This window comes from Schistocerca cancellata, unplaced genomic scaffold, assembly GCF_023864275.1.
Source record: "Schistocerca cancellata isolate TAMUIC-IGC-003103 unplaced genomic scaffold, iqSchCanc2.1 HiC_scaffold_599, whole genome shotgun sequence".
Classification (NCBI taxonomy): domain Eukaryota; kingdom Metazoa; phylum Arthropoda; class Insecta; order Orthoptera; family Acrididae; genus Schistocerca; species Schistocerca cancellata.
In genome coordinates this window covers 22,501-27,500 of record NW_026046611.1, presented here as the reverse complement: position 1 = coordinate 27,500, position 5,000 = coordinate 22,501, and the positions used below count along the sequence as shown (strand labels likewise).

At 53.4% G+C, this 5,000-nt stretch overlaps 1 non-coding gene across 1 annotated transcript in view; it reads right to left on the bottom strand.

Annotated features, from left to right (window-relative positions):
• LOC126134080 (small subunit ribosomal RNA) overlaps positions 1-1,600 on the bottom strand; it is a 1,909-nt gene extending 309 nt beyond the window's left edge. Inside the window, exon 1 of the ribosomal RNA XR_007527596.1 lies at positions 1-1,600. This exon is cut by the window's left edge and continues 309 nt beyond it. This is a non-coding gene — a ribosomal RNA (small subunit ribosomal RNA).
• Positions 1,601-5,000: the final 3,400 nt, after the last annotated feature.

The window sequence follows — 5,000 nt, the reverse complement described above, 5'->3', positions numbered from 1 at the left end:
GAAGACACGCTGATTCCTTCAGTGTAGCGCGCGTGCGGCCCAGAACATCTAAGGGCATCACAGACCTGTTATTGCTCAATCTCGTGCGGCTAGAAGCCGCCTGTCCCTCTAAGAAGAAAAGTAATCGCTGACAGCACGAAGGATGTCACGCGACTAGTTAGCAGGCTAGAGTCTCGTTCGTTATCGGAATTAACCAGACAAATCGCTCCACCAACTAAGAACGGCCATGCACCACCACCCACCGAATCAAGAAAGAGCTATCAATCTGTCAATCCTTCCGGTGTCCGGGCCTGGTGAGGTTTCCCGTGTTGAGTCAAATTAAGCCGCAGGCTCCACTCCTGGTGGTGCCCTTCCGTCAATTCCTTTAAGTTTCAGCTTTGCAACCATACTTCCCCCGGAACCCAAAAGCTTTGGTTTCCCGGAGGCTGCCCGCCGAGTCATCGGAGGAACTGCGGCGGATCGCTGGCTGGCATCGTTTATGGTTAGAACTAGGGCGGTATCTGATCGCCTTCGAACCTCTAACTTTCGTTCTTGATTAATGAAAACATACTTGGCAAATGCTTTCGCTTCTGTTCGTCTTGCGACGATCCAAGAATTTCACCTCTAACGTCGCAATACGAATGCCCCCGCCTGTCCCTATTAATCATTACCTCGGGTTCCGAAAACCAACAAAATAGAACCGAGGTCCTATTCCATTATTCCATGCACACAGTATTCAGGCGGGCTTGCCTGCTTTAAGCACTCTAATTTGTTCAAAGTAAACGTGCCGGCCCACCCAGACACTCAATAAAGAGCACCTTGGTAGGATTTCAACGGGGTCCGCCTCGGGACGCACGAACACGCACGAGGCGGTCGCACGCCTTCGGCTCGCCCCACCGGCAGGACGTCCCACGATACATGCCAGTTAAACACCGACGGGCGGTGAACCAACAGCGTGGGACACAAATCCAACTACGAGCTTTTTAACCGCAACAACTTTAATATACGCTATTGGAGCTGGAATTACCGCGGCTGCTGGCACCAGACTTGCCCTCCAATAGATACTCGTTAAAGGATTTAAAGTGTACTCATTCCGATTACGGGGCCTCGGATGAGTCCCGTATCGTTATTTTTCGTCACTACCTCCCCGTGCCGGGAGTGGGTAATTTGCGCGCCTGCTGCCTTCCTTGGATGTGGTAGCCGTTTCTCAGGCTCCCTCTCCGGAATCGAACCCTGATTCCCCGTTACCCGTTACAACCATGGTAGGCGCAGAACCTACCATCGACAGTTGATAAGGCAGACATTTGAAAGATGCGTCGCCGGTACGAGGACCGTGCGATCAGCCCAAAGTTATTCAGAGTCACCAAGGCAAACGGACCGGACGAGCCGACCGATTGGTTTTGATCTAATAAAAGCGTCCCTTCCATCTCTGGTCGGGACTCTGTTTGCATGTATTAGCTCTAGAATTACCACAGTTATCCAAGTAACGTGGGTACGATCTAAGGAACCATAACTGATTTAATGAGCCATTCGCGGTTTCACCTTAATGCGGCTTGTACTGAGACATGCATGGCTTAATCTTTGAGACAAGCATATGACTACTGGCAGGATCAACCAGGGAGCTGCGTCAACTAGAGCTGAGCAGCCGGCCGCCCGGGAGTGTGTCCCAGGGGCCCGCGCGAACACGCAAGCGTCCGCTCAATTATTCTGCAAACAGGAGGAGGCTGAGCTCCCCTGCACAATACACCTCGAAACCCTCTCAGGTCCCGGCGGCGCGCAGCGCCGTCCTAAGTACTTGGTCGGGTTCGAGAGAGGCGCAATCGCCCGGAGTTAGGCGAGTAGACGCTTTAGGTGCGACCACCCGTGCTCCCAACTGAGCTTGCCGCTGCCGACAGAGGCCCGGGAGCGTGCTGTCGTGGCATTGCCGGCGGGAGACAACACGCGCCACCTACGGTGACCGGCAGCTCCAACGCCAGCGCCACAGAAGGGCAAAGGCCCCACGTGGGTGCCGAAGCGAACTCTCCCAGCACAGCGCACGTGCCAACACGTCTGCACAACTGCGATACAAACCACCAGCGAGAACCGCTGGGGCGACCGAGCAGCAGACGGCGTCGCGGCGCCGAGTGCCGGGCGGCGGCGCATCCTCAACGCACACAGTCCTCAGTCGGACCAGCACACTGCAGATGTCCACCGCGCTTCGCACCGGGCCCGCGAGGACCCACTTTGGCCGCCCGGCGCCGCGCGCAGGGTGCCCCGGCGCGCAGCTGCGCCGCCTGCCGCGTCCGTCGGCCGGCGCGCCTGCCACTGGGCGCCCCCACCAGCCGGCTGTAGCGCGTGCGCCCACGCACCGCGCGGCCAGCACGCCGGGCGGCCCCCCCTCACCGGCCGGGGACGGTCCCACCCAGCCACCGCCGCGTATCGCTTCACACACAGATTTGCCCTTACTGATTTACCTCCAGCAACAACAACCGCACCACAATGGGTTTACCAGTTGTTCATTTGCGTAACGTCACCAGCAAACGTAGACGTCCATCCCAGTTTGCAAATGCAACGATTATTGCATACCTGTCTGTTAGGTGTCACGACACACTACGTCTGCCCACATACACGCAACAAAATGTGCACGACTAGAGAACACGTGGGAGGTGGCCCCCTACGTATGCGATGTCCATTACGAGACCGACTGTCAACCAGCATCTGTACCATGTCGCAGATGTGGAACGCGGTGCACCATGCTATCACACTGTGTGAGAAGAGACGACTACGTTTGAATACACGCGCCACTACATCAACAGACGGCTCATGCTGATCGCCATCCAGGGCGTCCGTTAATCCCACACGTCTCTATGGCGTACCACACTGCAATGTAGCTGTTATGGGGAGACGGCACGTGGCTGAGTGCACAACATTTGGACCGTATGGTTCGCTGTTGTTGGGCGCAGTCGTTGTACGGTCACACATGTGCCACAGCGTATCATGCAGTACATACGGACCTATGTGCAGTACAATGTGAGGGTTAAGCTTACGACATCAGCGGACAGTGGACACAGGCCGTACCACGACGTAGACTGAGCGCTTCGACATGCGAATGCCAGTGAACAGCTGCGAAGGGCATTGAACACGCAAGCACCTGAACGACCAGCGTGCGAAGGCAGGGGGGAGGGTGGGGGCGATGTACATCCTGCAGTCGTCCACATTACAGTGTACAGCGGGAGCATGTAAAAAGTAAGCAACACTTGCGAAGTGTTGAACATGAAACGATACACAAGAGGGTGGGCGGTGCGAGTAGCGAACTATATTCAGAGGGTTGTGGTTAGACAACACTGGATTAATGTAACGTGTCATATGCCAATTACAGAGCAGGTTAAGGCACAACTTGGGTTAGGTTAAGGCACAACGTGGGTTAGGTTAAGGCACAACTTGGGTTAGGTTAAGGCACAACGTGGGTTAGGTTAAGGCACAACGTGGGTTAGGTTAAGGCACAACGTGGGTTAGGTTAAGGCACAACGTGGGTTAGGTTAAGGCACAACGTGGGTTAGGTTAAGGCACAACGTGGGTTAGGTTAAGGCACAACGTGGGTTAGGTTAAGGCACAACGTGGGTTAGGTTAAGGCACAACGTGGGTTAGGTTAAGGCACAACGTGGGTTAGGTTAAGGCACAACGTGGGTTAGGTTAAGGCACAACGTGGGTTAGGTTAAGGCACAACGTGGGTTAGGTTAAGGCACAACGTGGGTTAGGTTAAGGCACAACGTGGGTTAGGTTAAGGCACAACTTGGGTTAGGTTAAGGCACAACTTGGGTTAGGTTAAGGCACAACTTGGGTTAGGTTAAGGCACAACTTGGGTTAGGTTAAGGCACAACTTGGGTTAGGTTAAGGCACAACTTGGGTTAGGTTAAGGCACAACTTGGGTTAGGTTAAGGCACAACTTGGGTTAGGTTAAGGCACAACTTGGGTTAGGTTAAGGCACAACGTGGGTTAGGTTAAGGCACAACGTGGGTTAGGTTAAGGCACAACGTGGGTTAGGTTAAGGCACAACGTGGGTTAGGTTAAGGCACAACGTGGGTTAGGTTAAGGCACAACGTGGGTTAGGTTAAGGCACAACGTGGGTTAGGTTAAGGCACAACGTGGGTTAGGTTAAGGCACAACGTGGGTTAGGTTAAGGCACAACGTGGGTTAGGTTAAGGCACAACGTGGGTTAGGTTAAGGCACAACGTGGGTTAGGTTAAGGCACAACGTGGGTTAGGTTAAGGCACAACGTGGGTTAGGTTAAGGCACAACGTGGGTTAGGTTAAGGCACAACGTGGGTTAGGTTAAGGCACAACGTGGGTTAGGTTAAGGCACAACGTGGGTTAGGTTAAGGCACAACTTGGGTTAGGTTAAGGCACAACGTGGGTTAGGTTAAGGCACAACTTGGGTTAGGTTAAGGCACAACTTGGGTTAGGTTAAGGCACAACTTGGGTTAGGTTAAGGCACAACTTGGGTTAGGTTAAGGCACAACTTGGGTTAGGTTAAGGCACAACTTGGGTTAGGTTAAGGCACAACTTGGGTTAGGTTAAGGCACAACTTGGGTTAGGTTAAGGCACAACTTGGGTTAGGTTAAGGCACAACGTGGGTTAGGTTAAGGCACAACGTGGGTTAGGTTAAGGCACAACGTGGGTTAGGTTAAGGCACAACGTGGGTTAGGTTAAGGCACAACGTGGGTTAGGTTAAGGCACAACGTGGGTTAGGTTAAGGCACAACGTGGGTTAGGTTAAGGCACAACGTGGGTTAGGTTAAGGCACAACGTGGGTTAGGTTAAGGCACAACGTGGGTTAGGTTAAGGCACAACGTGGGTTAGGTTAAGGCACAACGTGGGTTAGGTTAAGGCACAACGTGGGTTAGGTTAAGGCACAACGTGGGTTAGGTTAAGGCACAACGTGGGTTAGGTTAAGGCACAACGTGGGTTAGGTTAAGGTAGAAATTGCGTTACATTGCGGTACAAATTGCGTTACATTGCGGTACAAATTGCGTTACATTGCGGT